Source organism: Mauremys mutica, chromosome 8, assembly GCF_020497125.1.
Source record: "Mauremys mutica isolate MM-2020 ecotype Southern chromosome 8, ASM2049712v1, whole genome shotgun sequence".
NCBI lineage: Eukaryota > Metazoa > Chordata > Testudines > Geoemydidae > Mauremys > Mauremys mutica.
The window spans coordinates 543776-562875 of NC_059079.1; the positions used below are offsets into that span (position 1 = coordinate 543776).

Consider the following 19100-nt stretch of genomic DNA (forward strand, 5'->3'; position numbering starts at 1 on the left):
CTGCTGAGAGAGACAGACAAGATATTGAGCTCACACAGAGCTCTTCTTCAGGGCTGGGAAAAGTACTCCGAGCATCACAGCTAAATGCAAGATGAATCAGATTCTTTAGCATAAGATTTGCATAACTACTTCTGCTAAACAACCTGTTCCACCTTGCATTGAGCCAGGACACTCAGAGTACCTTTCACAGACCTGAAAAAGAGCTTTGTGTAAACTCTAGATAAATTCATGGAGGACAGGTCCATCAATGGCTATTAGCCAGGATGGGCAGGGAGGGTGTCCCTAGCCTCTGTTTGCCAGAAGCTGGGAATGGGCGACAGGGGATGGATCACTTGATGATTCCCTGTTCTGTTCATTCCCGATGGAGCACCTGGCACTGGCCACTGTTGGAAGACAGGATACTGGGCTAGATGGACCTTTGGTCTTACCCAGTATGGCCGTTCTTATGTTCTCAAAAGCTTGTTTCTCTCACCAACAGAAGTTGGTCCTCACCCAACTTATTTCTCTAATACCCTGGGACCAACACAGGTACAACTACCCTACATGTCTGCTTTGTGAGACATAAATAAATCATGATTTTTACCAATCAATCTTCTGAGCAGTACAAACAACCAACTTATTAAATACTTTAAAACATTAAAAATAGGTTGAAAGCAAAGTCCAAAATGCTCACTGCTCCTGCATGAATTCACGGGTCAGCCTATGGACAGTCATAGCAGTTCTCTTTGAATCATAGAAGATTAGGGTTGGAAGAGATTTCAGAAGGTCATCTAGTCCAAACCCCTGCTCTGAGCAGGACCAACCCCAACTAAACCATCCCAGCCAGGGCTTTGTCAAACTGGGCCTTAAAAACCCCTACAGATGGAGATTCCACCACCTCCCTACGTAACCCATTCCAGTGCTTCACCACCCTCCTAGTGAAATAGTGTTTCCTAATATCCAACCTAGACCTCCCCCACTGCAACTTGAGACTGTTACTCCTTTTCTGTCATCTGCTACCACTGAGAACAGTCTATATCTATCCTCTTTGGAACCCCCCTTCAGGTAGTTGAAAGCAGCTATCAAATCCCCCCTCATTCTTCTCTTCTGCAGACTAAACAAGCCCAGTTCCCTCAGCCTCTCCTCATAAGCCATGTGCCCCAGCCCCCTAATCATTTTTGTTGCCCTCCGCTGGACTCTCTCCAATTTGTCCACATCCTTTTTGTAGTGGGGGGCCCCAAAACTGGACGCAGTACTCCAGATGTGGCCTCACCAGTGCTGAATAGAGGGGAATAATCACTTCCCTCGATCTGCTGGCAATGCTCCTACTAATGAGTTTGCTGTCTGAGGAGCTGCATTATGTCTTGGCGCACTTCTCGTTGCATCTCTCGGTTCTTTTGCTTTTCCTCCAGCATGTGCGCTTTCCAATCCCTTGCTTCTTGTAAACCGGCCTCAGAGCTCATAAGAAGATCTGAAAAATGTCCTGCCTTGTGTGTTTCTTCTCTCTCCTCAGGTGCGGAGGAGTGTGGGGTGGGGGTGGGGGTGGGGGTGGGGAGGAGGACACTGAGGTTGCTCAGGACCAAGACAAAGACATTGTTAGATTTAAAGGCTTTACGAGCAGGAAAAGATATGAATGTCAGAACGCCCTACACTTTCCCCATGAAGTTCTTCATTATAGTGGTGCTCCTGTTCTGCTGCAGTGAAGGTTCTGTCATGACTTCTCTGCAAAGATTGACCTTTCTAAAATTGGCATGCTTATTCAGATTCCCTTGAAATTTGGTGTTCCTCAGGAGGATGCAGGGTAGTGTTAGTGACTCAAATTTGGGGCCATTTGAGCTAAGAGTTGAGGTGATATAAGCCCTGAAAAAAATAGCAATTTTTGAAAAGCTCTTTAAGTGGTTGTTTTTTTTGTTTGTTTTTTTTTGCGCAGAGCTAGGGATCAAACTACTGATGTGACCTTGTTAAAATGGTCTCAGTCTGTCAGGTTTTACCCAAGGCAGTGCATGGCACCCACTACACTTTTGGGACACCCAATCCGAGAACATTGTTTAAGAACAGGTTTATTTCTGCACTTACAGAGATGTGCAGCCTGGAAGGCTTCCACTGCGCATGCACCAATTTGAAAAAACAAATGAGAGGGTTTCTATGGAGCCACTTTGCACTTGCCTGGGTAGCTCAAAGGAATGTGCTGACACTATTTCCTCTGGGGAACGCCCCTCCGCTGACATTCAAGCCCAAGCTTTGTAAACCTGTGCGGATTGTAAAGATTTAGTAACTCGTGTTGTTGTAAGTAACTCTTATCTCTGTTTTAATATAACATGTTTTATTTTATGGGGAGGTTTACTGTGAACACAGCAGAACAGTCAGCAGCTGGAGTACACCGTGACATGGAGGTTGATGACTACAGGCTGATTGGGACAGAGAGAGGTGGTCTGAGTTGGCATCTTGTTTTGCCACTCTGCAGCCTCTCACCGGTGACTTACGAGATTGTGAGCTACTGGACATTGTGGTGATTCACTCAGGTTGAAATGATCTGGGCGTTAGTCCTGGTGCACACCTCACAAAAGGTATGAGGGCAGATTTGGACCACATCAGAGCTTTGTGTCCAGGAGCTGTGATCGTTTTCTCTGGGTTGGCAGAGCATCTGAATATTTGCTTCAGTGATGAGATGAAAGCTGTTAATCAGTGTTGGAAGAACATTAATTGGGAAATTGAAGGGTTCATGGCTGACCAGAAAATGTAGGGGGTGGCATAGAAACATTAGGAGCTCTGACACCTCACTGGTTCTTAGAGAGGGGGTACGTCTATTGATCAGGGGTCGGAGGATCTCTCTCTCAAACGTAAAGCTGTCAGTGTTTTGGAACAGAAACCCAGTCTGTGATGTCTCTTGCTGGCCCTGCTACAAACTGCCCCCTCCAACCATTCTGCAACACAACCAGACAGTAGGGAGGCCACTCGTCTGGTTTTGATCTTATGTATGTAGTGTCGTCGTAGCCCTGTCGGTCCGAGGATCTTAGCGAGACAATGTGGGGGAGGTAATACCTTTTATTCGACCAGTTTTTGTAGGTGAGAGAGACAAGCTTTCCAGCTACACAGAACTTTTCCTCAGGTCCGGGAAAGGTGCTAAGAGTGTCACAGCTAAATACAAGATGGAACAGATGGCTTAGAACGGGTGGCCAACCTGGGGCTCCGGAGCCACATGCGGCTCTTCAGAAGTTAATATGCGGCTCCTTGTATAGGCTCCGGGGCTGGAACTACAGGCGCCAACTTTCCAATGTGCCGGGGGGTGCTCACTGCTCAACCCCTGGCTCTGCCACAGGCCCGGCCCCCACTCCACCCCTTCCTGCCCCCTCCCCTGAGCCTGCTGTGCCCTCGCTCCTCCCCCCACCAAAGCCTCCTGCACACCACGAAACAGCTGATCGGGAGGTGTGGGGAGGGAGGGGGAGGCACTGATCAGTGGGCTGCCGGTGGGCAGGAGGCGCTGGGAGCAGGGGTGGGGGGAGCTGATGGGGGAGCTGCTGACGTATTACTGTGGCTCTTTGCAGGGCTGGCTCTAGGATTTTTGCCGCCCCACGCAAAAAAAAAAAAGTGTCTGGAATTGTGCTGCCCCTGAAATTGTGCCACCCCAAGCACATGCTTGGTTTGCTGGTGCCTAGAGCTGGCCCTGGCTCTTTGACAATATACATTGGTAAATTCTGGCTCCTTCTCAGGCTCAGGCTCAGGTTGGCCACCCCAGTTTAGAACTCTCGCATAAGCAGTTAGCACATGTTCTAAGGGCCCATTCAAGGTGAAGTGGCCCATTAACACCCATTAATAGGACAAACAGGGGTTAGTGGGTTACAGATTGCTGTAATAAGCCATAAATCCAGTGTCTCTCTATTCAGTCCATGATTTTTAGTGTCCAGCAAAGTTATGAATTTAAGCTCCCAGGCGCATCTTTTGAAAGTGCTGTGCAGCTTTCCTTGGAGGATGAGGACTGAGAGGTCAGATATAGAGTGATTGCTTTGTGTAAGTGTTCACTCACATGTGCCACAGTGTTTTTGTCTTTTATCATTTTCCTGTAGGAGTTCATTTGAGAGCGTGGAGGTTGTGATCTTGACAGTTCTCTTTTGGGTTGGTTTGTCCCCCATCCGGGACAAAAGTGCACGTGCCTTTGTCTGGTGTCATAGAATCATAGAATCATAGAACTTAAGATCAGAAGGGACCATTATGATCATCTAGTCTGACCTCCCTCAAGATGCAGGCCACATTAGCCGATCCCCCCACTCCTGAAATAATTCTCTCCCTTGACTCAGCTGTTGAAGTCCCCAAATCCTGATTTAAAGACTTCAAGTAGCAGATAATCCTCCAGCAAGCGACCCCTGCCCCATGCTGCGGAGAAAGGCGAAAAACCTCCAGGGCCACTGCCAATCTACCCTGGAGGAAAATTCCTTCCCGACCCCAAATATGGCGATCAGCTGAACCCCGAGCATGCAGGCAAGACTCTCCAGCCAGACACTCAGGAAAAAGACTTTCAATATCCCAACATTGACCCTCGGTACTAATTACCAGTGGTCGCACATTATTGACCTATTGACTAAATCACGTTATCCTATCAAACCATTCCCTCCATAAACTTATCAAGCTTAATCTTAAAGCCAGAGAGGTCCTTCGCCCCCACTGTTTCCCTCGGTAGGCTGTTCCAGAATTTCACTCCCCTGATGGTTAGAAACCTTCGTCTAATTTCAAGCCTAAACTTCCCGACTGCCAATTTATATCCATTTGTTCTCGTGTCCACATTGGTACTGAGCTGAAATAATTCCTCTCCCTCCCTGGGATTTATCCCTCTGATATATTTAAAGAGAGCAATCATATCTCCTCTCAAACTTCTTTTGGTTAAGGAAAACAAACCGAGCTCCTCAAGTCTCCTTTCATACGACAGGCTTTCCATTCCTCGGATCATTCTAGTGGCCCTTCTTTGTACCCGTTCCAGTTTGAATTCATCCTTCTTAAACATGGGAGACCAAAACTGCACACAGTACTCCAAATGAGGTCTCACCAACGCCTTGTATAACGGGACTAGCACCTCCTTATCTCTACTAGAAATACCTCGCCTAATGCATCCCAAGACCGCATTAGCTTTTTTAACGGCCACATCACATTGCCGACTCATAGTCATCCTGCGATCAACCAGGACTCCGAGGTCCTTCTCCTCTTCCGTTACTTCCAACTGGTGCGTCCCCAGTTTATAACTAAAATTCCTGTTAGTCATCCCTAAATGCATAACCTTACACTTCTCACTATTGAATTTCATCCTATTACTAATACTCCAGTTTACAAGGTCATCCAAATCTCCCTGGAGGATATCCCGATCCTTCTCCGAATTGGCAATACCTCCCAACTTCGTGTCATCTGCAAACTTTATCAGCCCACTCCTACTTTTGGTTCCAAGGTCAGTGATAAATAGATTGAATAAGATCGGACCCAAAACCGAACCTTGAGGAACTCCACTGGTAACCTCCCTCCAACCCGACAGATCACCTTTCAATACGACCTGCTGCAGTCTCCCCTTTAACCAGTTCCTTATCCACCTCTGGATTTTCATTTCGATCCCCATCTTTTCCAATTTAACCAGTAATTCTTCATGCGGTACCGTATCAAACGCCTTACTGAAATCAAGATATATTAGATCCACCGCATTTCCCTTGTCTAAAAAATCTGTTACTTTCTCAAAGAAGTAGATCAGGTTGGTTTGGCACGATCTACCTTTCGTAAAACCATGTTGTAATTTGTCCCAATTGCCATTGACCTCAAGGTCCGTAACTACTCTCTCCTTTAATATTTTTTCCATGACTTTACATACTACAGATGTTAAACTAACAGGCCTGTAGTTACCCGGGTCACTTTTTTCCCCTTCTTGAAAATAGGAACTATATTAGCTAATCTCCAGTCAAACGGTACAACCCCCGAGTTTAGAGATTCGTTAAAAATTATCGCTAACGGGCTTGCAATTTCACTCGCCAATTCCTTTAATATTCTAGGATGAAGATTATCCGGGCCACCTGATTTACTACCGTTAAGCTGTTCAAGTTTGGCTTCTACCTCGGATACTGTAATTTCCAACCCCGCACCTTCATTCCCATCAGTCACTCTGCCACTATTCCTAAGCCCTTCATTAGCCTCATTAAAGACCGAGGCAAAATATTCGTTTAGATATTGTGCCATGCCTAGCTTATCCTTAATCTCCACTCCGTTTACAGTTTTAAGCAGTCCCACTTCTTCTTTCCTGGTTTTCTTCCTATTTATATGGCTAAAAAACCTTTTACTATTGGTTTTAATTCCCTTCGCAAGGTCCATCTCTACCCGGCTTTTGGCCTTTCTCACTGCATCCCTACACCCTCTGACCTCAATAAGGTAGGTTTCTTTGCTGATCCCTCCCATCTTCCACTCCTTGTACGCTTTCTGTTTTTTCTTAATCACCCCTCTGAGACGCTTGCTCATCCAGCTCGGTCTAAAACTGCTACCTAAGTACCATTTTCCCTTTCTCGGGATACAGGCCTCTGACAGCTCCTGCAACTTCAACCTGAAATAATCCCAGGCGTCTTCTGCCTTTAGATCCCTAAATATGTTAGTCCAATCCACTTCCCTAACTAGTCGCCTTAATTTAGTAAAGTTAGCCCTTTTGAAATCGTAAACCTTAGTCTCAGATGCAATTTTGTTTATCCTTCCATTTATTTTGAACCGAATTAGCTCATGATCACTTGAGCCAAGGTTGTCCCCTACAACCATTTCCTCAACAAGGTCCTCACTACTCACCAAAACCAAATCTAAAATGGCATCCCCCCTCGTCGGTTCAGCTACTACTTGATGAAGGAATTCATCAGCTATCACGTCTAGGAAAAGCTGAGCCCTATTATTATTACTAGCATTTGTTCCCCAATCTATATCCGGGAAGTTAAAGTCTCCCATGATCATACAGTTCCTATTAGTATTTACCTCCTTAAAAACATTAAAGAGTTCTCTATCCATATCCAGGCTAGATCCCGGCGGTCTATAGCACACCCCAATCACTATCCCAGGGGAGGCTCTAGTAGTTTTCTTCCCTAATGTGACCATTGCCCAAACAGACTCTGTATTATCCATTCCATTACTAGTTATTTCATTACAGTTTACCTCATTATTGACATACAATGCTACTCCCCCACCTTTACCTTTGTTTCGGTCTTTCCTAAACTGCACATACCCTTCCATACCTGTACTCCAGTCATGACTACCGTTCCACCATATTTCGGTTATTCCTACGATATCCGGTTTCAATTCTCGGACCAGGAGCTCCAATTCCTCCATTTTGTTACCTAGATGGGGGACACCATTTTCAAGAGTGTGCTGCTCCACCACCGGAGGCAGGGTCATGCCCATGGGGCGGGCCCACATGGTCCCAGGAAGTACCAGGATGTCTGGTAGTCCAGAAATGGATGAGTGGCCACCCTAAGAGGAAGACCATGCTATTGTAACACAGCTGTCCTTTGCTCTCAGCAATGCATGCGAGTGGGGTTCTGGGGAGCAGGGCAAGTAATGGCTATAGAAATGTTTGTATACCAGGGAGTGACGACTTCAGGAAGACGTGTTCCCTGCTTGTGGGGGAAAGGGGCTGGGTACACTAATGTGAAGGAGGCCAGGTTGGAAGGGGAAGGCAGTAAATGGGTTGGGCGGTGTGCTGAAGCAGGGCTGGTGGGGCTCAGCTCATGGGAGGGGGGAGTGGCTGGTTTGATATGGAAAGCATGTGACATGATACATACAACCGGCAAAATGACTGCTAACTCCCACCACCACCATGTCTTTTTCTGTTCAACCCTACTAGGAAATTCAATGGCAAAACCCTAAATTAATGCAGAATCAGGGTTGCTTGGTGGCATGTCATTCCCTTGTAGAACGTTGAGCTGAGCAAAATTCAAATGTCTGAAAACCAGGAAAATGAAGGTTACTTACATGTTACTGAGGTTCTCGCATATTCATGCTAATGGGATACCCCAGCTGGTGCAGCCTGAACGGTAGAACTCTAGCTAGCAGTAGCCACTGGAGCATCTCACCCTCCCTTCCCCCACCGTGAATGCTGAACATTCCAGGGCAGGGGTATAAAAGGGACATGGCGCTCCAGCCGCCTCAGTCCCTTCCATTGTGGCCCCAAACCCCTTGGTAAGTAGGAGGTGGGCGGGGAGTGTCAACGTGCAGAGTCCATCTCGAAGCATCTCCGTTACAGGTAAGTCACCTTCACTTCTTGGGGCAGATTAATAAGCAGTTCTCTGACCCAGGCCAGTGGGATCATGGAGTCCTCACTGGAGGAGTACAGCAAGAAGTCTGTGGCAAATCTCACCTCAGCTCTAGATTCTAAATCTAAGGTACAGTGTTTAGTAAAGGTGTGACCAGAACTCCACGTTGCTACTCTGCAAAGCTCTATTAGAGGTGTATGTCTAGAAAAAAATATAGAGGCTACCTTTGACCTAGTAGAATGTGTTATAATTCCCTGGGGAACAGACAAACTTTTATATTTATAAGCTTTGTTAATACAAAATCTAATCCAGCTTTAAAGTATTTGTACAGAAATAGCTTTAACCTTATCTCTCTTTTCATAGGCAATAAACAATCTTGGAGCCTGTCTAAATTGCTTAGTCCTGTCTAAATAAAAGGCTAAAGCTCTTCTAACATTTAGCATATGTAATTTAGCTTCCCCTTCCTGAGCACAAGGGTTGGGAAAAAATGGTAAAATTATAGACTGATTTATGTGGAAGTCTGAGACTACCTTTGGTAGAAATTTATGAAGAATTACTTTATCTTTACAAAAGACAGTGAATGGTGGATCAGCCATTAGTGCATGTGATTTACCTATGTGCCTTGCAGATGTACTGTACTTTCACCCCGTGTAGTAATAATAATGTTTTTATTAGATTACACATTTGAATTTATATTCTTGCAAAGCGCCATTAACAGATAGGCCTGCAGTATTTGGGACGCTGTGAATATGTATGTAATCCTAGATAATTATACATGTATACATAGATATCTTAAGATATTTCAGCATGGCTCTCTTAACCCGTGGTCCATTAATATGCAGTCGTGACGGCTTGACTCCCGACATCCATGTGTAAACAGGTCTGTACTGTATTCACTATACAAAACACTGTCGTAATAGACAGCTGAAACAAAGTACAACTTCCCAAAGGTTCAAAGGGAGGTTTCATCAATTGCAATAGCACTAGGTTCATATCCTAAGATGGCACAGGATGTCTTATTGGAAGATATAAATTATTAAGGCCTTTAAAGAATTTTTTGACTACATCATTAGTGAAAATTGATTTATCACCTGCAGGAACATGGAGCTATGGCTGAAAGGTGAACTTTCAGAAGATAGTGAGAGAGTTGTTGTCTTAAGAGTCAATAAGTATTCTAATATATAGCTAATTGGTTCTGTATACCTCAGACACAGAGATCCACAATAGCAATCTTTTCCACTTATGACTATAACATTTTTCTGTGCACTCTTTCCTGGAATGTAACAAATAACCTTTTTCTAACAATCCCAGACTCCTATGCCCCTGGCTGTTAGACGAAGAGCCTGAAGATCTGGGTGATAAACCATCCTGTGTTTTTGCGACAAGTCCGGTACTAACGGTAGAGGCTACTTGATCAATGAATTAAGTCTGGGTACCATTGTTGTGCGGCCCATGCTGATGCTATTAAAATTATCCTGGCTTTGTCTTGTCTTATCTTGTTTATCACTCTCTGAATGAGGGGAAATAGGGGACATGCATATGTTAATCCCTGACCCCAGTGTTTTTGGGGGGTGCCCAATATTGGGTCCCTGTCTCTGCTGGATCTTGAGCAAAATTTCTGACGCTTCTTGTTGCTGCTGGATTCAACAATATCTTTTATTGGATTCCTCCAGAATTGGAAGAGGTGTGCTACTATTTCGTCCTTCAGAGCCCACTTGTGCATTTGACCTGGCCAGATGATCCGCAAGGGTGTTTTGCTCCCCAGATACAAGATTGATGTTGGGTGAACATCATGTTTTACAAACCAGTTCCAAAGGCTCTTTGCCTCCAGGCATAACTGTAAGGAATGAGCCCCTCGCACCTTGCTTGTCCAGATAAATATAACACGGTCATATGGTCTGTTACCCTCAATTACCCTGTGTTTGACCTGAGGTAGAAATGACTATAGGGCCAGTCTGATTGTTCTCAGCTCTAATATATTAATATGTAGATTCTTTCATTTTGGTGACTAATGAGCTCTGACTAACAAATTGTTAGAGACAAGGTAGGTGAGGTAATATCTTTTATTGAAATAAGCTCCCCATACCATTGTAGATGCGTCAGAGGTAAGTATTGCTAATGGCAGAGGGAAATTACAAAGCACACCCTTCATTACATGTTGACGGTTTGTCCACCACATTAAGGATGGTATCACCTGCTGTGGAATTACTAGTTTGCGATGCATGTTGTTTAAACCTGGCCTGTAACTTATCGCTAACCAGTGCTGAAGATCTCTCATCTGAAGATGAGCATATGGTGTCATTGAGATCGGTGATGCCAACAGACTCAGCAACTGGAGAACGGAAGAGAATTGATTGTTGTGGGGATTGGAGAAGGAGATATTTAGATGTTTTTATAAGTCTCTCCTCTGGGAGAAAAGTTCTTGACACAGCTGAATGTAGTATGGCCCCTATAAAAACATCCTCGGAATTGGTCTTAGCGAGGAACAACTTTTCCCAGTCTAGTGGTAATCCCAGATGGGCAAAGAAGGACCGTATTTGTTTTACATGTGATGGGATGTAGGTATAGGTGTACACACATCCTCTGCCTTCTTAGGTTCACTGCTATTACTACAGGGAAGTATTCTGTAAACACTCCAGGAGCTCTGGCCAGCCCAGAAGGCGCTGCAAACCAAACCTGAAGGAAAAAGGAAGGGATTAAAGAGGTAAGAGGTAACAGGAGGAAACAAAATTTCTTTATATAGGTGTTTATAGTTTTCTTAAATCCAAGATAGGGCAACAGCCTCACCTTTTTTAAATTAGAAAATATCATGAATAAAACCTCATCCCTCTCTGATCTCGCAGTACTGTCTTGATCACTCCTGACTACAGTAGAGATTGAGCCTCTCTTCTTAGCAAATTAAAGCAAACTTGATCCCTGACCTGGGATGAAAGAGGTGGGTTGTTCGGGGGAAGGCTCTCAAACTGAACTGTATAATTGCTTGCAAAAACTTCCAGGATCCACCTATCAGATGTTATTAATTCCCACTGCTAATAAAAATGGGACAAACGGTCCCCAAACTGTGGATAAATGATGTCCAACTGGACTGGTTTGTAACCCCACATCCTCATGTCAAACCTGAGACCCTCCAGGAATCGCAGCAGCTGAAGAAGTGGAAGTTTTCCCTTTATTATTATGAGGTTTATACGACTCCTTCCTTTGATGTTGCTGCTGAGTGAGACGATACTGAGGTTGGTGATGATAATTCCTTCTGTGATAATGGTAAGGAATTGATGCAGAGGAAGTCAGATGTTGTTGTTGGTATCTGAATAATGGAGTTGCAGAGGATCTCTTCTCCATAGTAAAGAAACCCGGAGATCTAGCTGTTGATCTCACATTTTAAATCTTTTCTAACACTTAATCCCTCTGTACACTAAAGAGACCTTCTCTTTCAGAAGGAAGGTTTTCAATCCTCATCTTTGTCTCATGAGGCAGACCTACTGACCTGAGCCATGCAGGCCTTCTTACAGTAATGGCTGAAGCTACTGCCACTGCCAAAGAAGCTGAAGAATCAAATGCTGCTCTCAACTGATGTTGGCAACATCCTGCCCCTCGGGGAGAAGAGCATCCGCTAACCTCAAATGTTCTTCAGGTAGAGTATTGAGGAATGATAGCGTTTCCCCCCATAGATGGTACTGTACTGGTATCTCACCAGGTCAGCTTCATAATTCAAAACACACATGACTAAAGTGGCTGAAGAATTTTTTTTTCTCACAATACCATCCAGTGTTTTCCCTTCTTCATCAGAGGGAGTGGAGCCCACCTGAGCACCTTCTGATCTTTGTAATGCCGCTTCTACAACTCATGAATGGGAGATGGGTGGGTGGGTGTGAAACATGGCCAGAGCTTCCTGTGGAAACCGATACAATATGTCTGCCCTCTTCACTAAAGGCGGAGAGGATGGAGATTCCATACTGCTTTTGCTAGGTGGAACAATCCTTCCAGTGAGGGGAGTGTAACCCCTTGTCGGGTAGCTGCTCCCAGTATATCAAAAACTGATTTTGAAATTATTCCTCCAATGAGCTTGAAGGAATATCCAAAGTCTTTACCATGCAATCCATCAGCTCATGGAATGCCACTGCATCTTCCGATGGTGCCGAGGCCGACTTGTCCCCCACACTTTTATCTGGACATGTCATCCCTCCAGAGTCTGGAGCCGACTTCTGAAATTCCATTAGTTCCTTCTCTGACAAGAGATCCCTAACTGCTGTATGAGACCCATCAGGTCTTATAGGGCTTGTCGGACATATCCTTCCTATCCGGTAACTGAACATCCTCTCTGTACCACACTGCTGAAAGACTATTCTCATACCTAGGGAGCTCCAGATAAGGTGCAGGAAAAGCCAGTGTGACCATCTAAGCCAAGGGCGACTTGCCAGTCTGGTCAGAAACCCATATTCAGACCTGATCATAAATATCTTTGTCCACACGGATCCGAGGTACATGAGTGTCTGGGCCTGGATGTCTGACCTAACGGTCTGATCCCAGAGTAGAGTCATGGTCAGGAATCACGCCAAGAATCATAGCTGGAGTTGGAGCCAGAAGCCACGTCCAGCATTAAACCAACATCAGAGCCAGAAGTCAAAACCACAGTCAGAATTATGTCAAGGGTCAAGCCAGAGTCAGCAACTGGGGCCAGGACGAGGGAGCAGGAACAAGGAACGAGGTGAGGTAAGAGGAACAGCGGGAACCAGGCATGGAGGCAGGAACGTGGTCTCAGGGGGTCACTCAGCAGCAGGCCTAGCGACGGGGCATGGGCAGGAACAGGAAGCTTTGTGCTAGGTGGTGACCAATTAGCAGTCTGCTGCTAGTCAGCTGAACCCGCGGAGTCAGCTGGTGTAGCCCGTTTGCGGGGTATCAGCTGCAATTTGTAGCACAGGAGTGCAGAGAAACAGACTCTTGCTCAGCAGCCCTGGGAGGCCTGATGCTCTGCCCACTGAGGGTGGTCCCTGGGTGGCCCAGGACCAGGCTTTTCAGAGTGATCCCTATAGAAAGCCTGTACTTTTGCAGGGGTGTGCACGCAATCAGCTGGCTCCCAAGAGCATTCTTTGGGCCCATAACCTTCCCATTCAATCAAACAATACATTGTTCCTGGGTGTATTTAGGAATCCAGGATGTTCTGAACTACGTATTCCTTGTGGTTCTGTACCTGAACCGGGGTGATGGACTCTGGCCAGGAAATGGATCACTGAGAAAAGACTTTGAGAGGAATACATGAACTATCGGCTGGATCTTCCAGGATCGAGGGAGCTGCAATTCAGATGCCACTTTATTGATGGTGCAAGCGCCTGCGTATTGGTGGTCCAATTTGTGCCCAGGTCGGCTGGCATGTAGATGCAAGTGGACAGCCACACCTTTTGACCAGCATTCAGCAGTGCGGTATTTGTCAGTGTGATGTCTGTAGGCTGTTTTGGCAGTCTCCAGGTGATCCTGCAAGTTAGCTTGTGGCTTATGAATAGTCAGTACCAGATCTGAGGCAGCAGGAACCGCCATGGACAAGGGGACAGAGGGATCAAACTGTGGATGAAAATCATAATTGGAGTAGAAAGGACTGAATTGGGTGGAAGTGTGTTCTGCGCTATTATAAGCAAATTTGGCTAATAGGCATAACGCAACTGTGATAGGTGCTCAGATGACTGAGTGGCCTAGTGGTTAGTGCACTTGACCTCCAACCCCTTATCTCTCTGTTGTGGGGGGGGGTCAGTAACAGTCCCTGGTTCCTGACCCCAGGCTGGGAATGTCTGGGACTCCCCCCCTGCATCGAAGTCTTTGAATGGAGACTAGGAGGAGGACCCAGACCTCCCTCTCCACGGGGACCCACCCCAGGGCCCTGTGGGAAGTAACACTGGCAGGTTCTTCCCTGTAGGAAATCCGACAACACAGGGTCAGGAAGAGTATCAGGAGGCCAAAAGGCTTGCTTTGGGAGATCTTACTCACAGCACGAGTGTTGCAGGACCTGACATAGGCTGGGACATCATCCTGCATCTGCAGCCACTGAATGAGCGATCTACTGCACGCCAGGTCTTGGATTGTCCAAAGAAACACGGGGGCTGTGATGGTGCATGCGCAGCATCTCAAGTCATGGGGGACCCTCGGTGACATAGAGATGGCCATTAATATAGACGAGAGTGTCAGCCCAGGAGTAACGCTGGAGGCCGGTGCCAGGGAGGCCCTCCTTGGATAACGTTATAAGCTTTACAAAAGGAAATCCGACGACACAGATCCACAAAGGAAATGGTGTGGTTTCAGTAGGTCAGGTGGTGGTTCTCTGGGGTTCATAAGCTCTGTATAGCATTCCCCCTTCTGTGGAGGCATGTACTGGTCTTGTGGCCTGGATGGTACATGATCATGAAGTCAAACCTTGAAAAGAACAAGGCCCAATGAAACTGCTGTAGATTCAGCGCCATGGCGGATTATACACACTCCAGGTTTTTGTGGTCTGTTAAGATGATCATGGAGTGCTTAGCCCTCTCAGGGTAGTGTCCCCATGTCTCAAGCCCCACCTTGATTGCCAGTAATACTGTGTTGGCTGCTTCATAATTGCATTCAGCTGAAGTAAGCTTTTGAGGGGAAAAAAGCACATCCCGTTGGGATCCCATTCTTTTGGGCAGAACTGCCTCACTGGCTACATGGGAGGTGTCAGTTTCAAGGATAAAAGGTTGGTCTGGATCTTGGTGGGCCAGGACTGGGGCTGAGTCGATGAAGGCTACCTTCAGATGTTCAAATGCTTGATGGGCCTCTGGGGCACAGTGAAACTTTGCAGGTTCATGAAGGATAGTGGTTATGGGAGATGTGATTTTTGAAAAGTTGGGAATAGATCTCCTATAGAAGTTGGCAAACCTCCTGAATTTCTGAATGTCTCAAATAGTCTGGGGCTCTGCCCAGACTGAACTGCAGATACCTTCTGAGGATCTATCCATAGCTCTCCCGCTGACAGGATAAACGCCAAAAATTCAATGGATGATGACTGTTTGAACGCACACTTCTCTAGCTCTGTGTACAATCTATGCCAGTGTAATCTTGTGAGAACCTCATGGATCTGGTGGTCATGGCTGGCTTGGTCAAAAGAGTACATTAAGAGATCATCCAGATATGTGAACACATATTGGTTGAGGATGTCTCAAAGAATATTGTTAATTAGGTGCTGAAAGGTGGCAGGGGCATTAATAAGGCTGAAGGGTATTTCCTAATATTCAAAATGCCCATAGCTAGTTCTAAAGGCTGTCTCCACTCATTCCCTTTACTGGTGTGAACTAGGTTATATGGTCCCTAAGATGCAATTTGGTGAACACCCAGGCTGACCGTACTTGATCCAAAAGCTCTGGAATTAACAGCAGTGGGTACCAATAGCATATAGTTATTTGGTTAAGTGCCCTGTAGTCCACACAAAATCTCAGAGAGCTTTCTTTTAACAAAGAGTACCAGAGCACCTGCAGAGGAGGTAGAGCAGTGGATAAAGGTTTTCTAGGTTTTCCTGGATGTACTCTCTTAAAGCTGCAAACTCCAGCTTGGACATAGAATATATGTATCCAAACTAAATTTTAGCCCCGGGTTGAAGGCAAGGCAAGATTTTGAAACCTATAAGAGAGAAATCCTACAGGAAAAGAGTAGTCAGCAGGGAGATGTCTTGTTTATTACTAAGATCAAAAGATTAGACTTGTGTGACGTAGTAGGGTGCGGGGTGGACTGACCTGGGAATGTCGTTTAGTTTTACTGGGACTGTCTGCCTGGGGGATGGGAGAGCAGGGGGTGACTTTAGGTGAGGGACGGTACCTGAGCCTGTAACCTGAGCCAGGAAGCGGGGTGGGGCGAGTCGACACCTTTGCCCGGGAAGCTGGACACAGGGAGAGGGGGAGAGAAGAAGGGGGAGAGAGCCGGCTGGAGGGGTTTTGGTTTCAGTTCTGGGCTGGCTGGGAAGAGGCAGGGACCCTAAGTCTGGGGTCTAAGCTCCTTGCCCCCCAGAGGGACCTGACTGAGGGGTCCTGGTTGTACCTACGAGCCCTGCTTGGGACCGTGTTCCTGTCATCTAATAAACCTTCTGTTTTACCGGCTGGCTGCAAGTGGGGGGTGCAGGGCCCTGACTCCCCCACACTCTGTGACAACTTGTACATCAGGTAACTCCAGGAAACACACAGCATTCTTCACCCAGGACACAAGCTGGTGGCATGGCTTGTCTTACGGAAAAGGCAACACAGCCTGTCTATCTGCCTGGAAAGCACTGGTGAGCAATACTTTATTAGATGTGTGAAATTCTCATTAAATAAGTGTAGACTCCAGACTGTGTTATGATTTTATTTTATATGTAACCATTTGTTCCCAACACATCTACTTGCTACCACTCAAATCGCTGGACTTTGTTAAATAAACTTTTACTTGTTTTCCCTGTAAACTTATCTAAGTGCCGTGTGTGAAGCAGAGTGATCTAAGGCGCAACTGGTGAACTGGGGGCCCTGTTCCTTTAGTAGCAGTGACTCTGAATACTGCGAGTGCCCTGTGGACACTCCAGGGAGATGGTGGGAGGGTTCACGAAGTGTGCCTATCACTAACCTGAAGATAGAGCAGGGCCTGCATAGGCTGAGAGGGGAGTGCTTGTGTTGCCTGTGGCTGGTGGAGTTGGGGAACGGACCCCCAGCATGCATAGGTAAGGCTTCCACACACTTACCGCAGGTGGTAGCGAGGTGCTTCCAAGCTAGGATGACCAGAAAGCAAGTGTGAAAAATGGGGATGAGGGGTAATAGGAGCCTATATAAGAAAAAGACCCAAAAATCAGGACTGTCTCTATAAAATCAGGAAATCTGGTCACCCTATTCCAAGCCCTGGGAAGCATCACTGTAGTCGGCAGGATCTACAGCCAGTCTGCTCATAAGCCAAGGTTCATGCTCCAGACACTTATGCACCAGATAACACAGATATTGAGAAATTCAAAAGGTGAGCAGCTTGAAAACGGGTAAAGATAAAAGGTCACAGTTTGTTATTTTCCATTTGTTTATTTGGGGTAAGGGAAACAGAACAAAGGGAAGGACAAGGTGAGTAAGCCGGAGACACCAGCTAAACATACCACACTGCAGTGGGAAAAGCTCAGTGTCAAGCATGGCCCAGGAGGTCCAGTAAACACTGCAGAGGGGATGAGACCTGTGCTCCTGGAAGATGATAGACATCAGGAGGAACTGACTAATCTATTCAAAGTGCCTGAGGCCAAGAGGGGTGTGGGCTTCGGACACCAGCCTGGCACAAGTCCCAGTGAATAGCAATGCAGTTGGAACTGGCCAAACTAGAGATGAGAAAACTGGAAATAAAGGAAAGAGTCCAGGAAATGGAGATGCTAGCAAAGAAGCAAAAGCAGGAAGCACAGACCAGGCTGGTAAGAGCAGGTGCCTCCCCCCTGGCTACCCCTGGGAAGGGTCACAGTGTCCTACCACGGTGAATGAGCCGAGGCTGTCCTTCCCAGGCATGTTCAGTCACAGATTAAAGAGCATCTGCTTCAAAACGTTACTGGGATTGTGCGAGAGGACAAAAAGGGATATATGCAAGATAAGTTAAAATTTCACAAAAGCAGAACTCTGCTGCTGCAGCTACTTAGCTCTTCAAGCCAGTACAAAGCCAAGCCCCCTGAGCCAGCAATGACCATCTCTACCTCTTTGTATCCCTGAATCCAAGCACACCATGTGAATGATTTATTTTGGACTTGTGCTCTGGGACTGGAAAACCAAAGCCCTGACTTTTGCAATGGTGATGTTGCACATTCAGTTTTCAAGTTTATTCATAAGGATCAGGTCATCTGAATGGCCAGTTACTGGGCTGCTTGCAAGGGTTATTTGAATTTTTTCGTTTTTTATTTGAATGGTCCAGTATCAGTGTTTGCAAGGAATGCATTGATTTTTGTTGGTAGAAATCCAATCTGGTGGCCTGCGAAAATCTAGCAAGGTTTATATGCTGGTGATCTTTACAGTACTCTAGCATTACTGCCAGGGCACATTTTTGAAATACAATTTCTTCTTCAAAAGGCAATATATGTGTTCCCTGTGTGTGCGCTCTTGGCCACCATTTTGGATGGAGAAGGGGGAGGTAGTTTCAGGGCCTGTGCAGAGAGTGAAAGGAAAAGAGCAGCGTGAATTAATACAGCTCCTTATGCTGCCTTCTGCCTTGAAGCTTGTCTAGCTCAAGTCCTGCTGGGTCTCAAAAAACTCCTGGCAGTCACAGGCCCTGCATCCCCTTCCCCAAATGAGCTCGTCATCAGGGCACCGGTGGGGGTTCCTGCCTGCAGGGCTTGTCAGGTGTCCACTGTCACTCGCAGGGTGGTGGGGGGTCCCCATCAAGGGTGGCATTCAGCTCCACACAGAAGCGGCAGGTCTGGGGTCAGCATCAGCTTGTGTTGGTCTCCTTTGCCTTTTGTTAAGACGGGCGCGGGTCCTCCCGTTCATCCAGCATTGCTGCTCATCCTCCAACTGCTGCACGCCCTCTGCAATATCTGAAGACAGATGTATTTCGGCAGCGGGGTTATTATGCAGCTGTGTTTGCATTGCCCCTTCTTCCCACAGGCCAAGGAGATCCAGGACTTCCCTGGATCTGGGACCAAGCACAGCATGAGGTTTAGCTGTAGCTTTATGTGGAGCCAGGCCTGGGCCTGCTCCCCAAGGCGGGTGAGCAGGAAGATATGCACTTCAAAAACACGCTGGAGATTTTAAAGCGGGATGGGCTTCTGGTCACCACCGCAGGGACAGGGACACTGCAGGACTGTTCCTACCGGCACAGGCAGTGCAGTGTCCGTCCTGACGCTGTACCAGGCAATCAGTGCCAGCAGGCAGTGTCATTTGGTGAGCGGGTTTTCAGCCA

The 19100-nt window shown here is 46.6% G+C and overlaps 1 long non-coding RNA gene across 1 annotated transcript in view; it reads left to right on the forward strand.

The window, feature by feature from the left end:
- The first annotated feature begins 2145 nt into the window (after positions 1 to 2145).
- The window catches only part of LOC123375958, a 43390-nt gene continuing 26435 nt past the window's right edge, over positions 2146 to 19100 (forward strand). The window contains exon 1 of the long non-coding RNA XR_006581642.1: positions 2146 to 2265. This is a non-coding gene — a long non-coding RNA (uncharacterized LOC123375958). The remainder of the gene's footprint in view (positions 2266 to 19100) is intronic.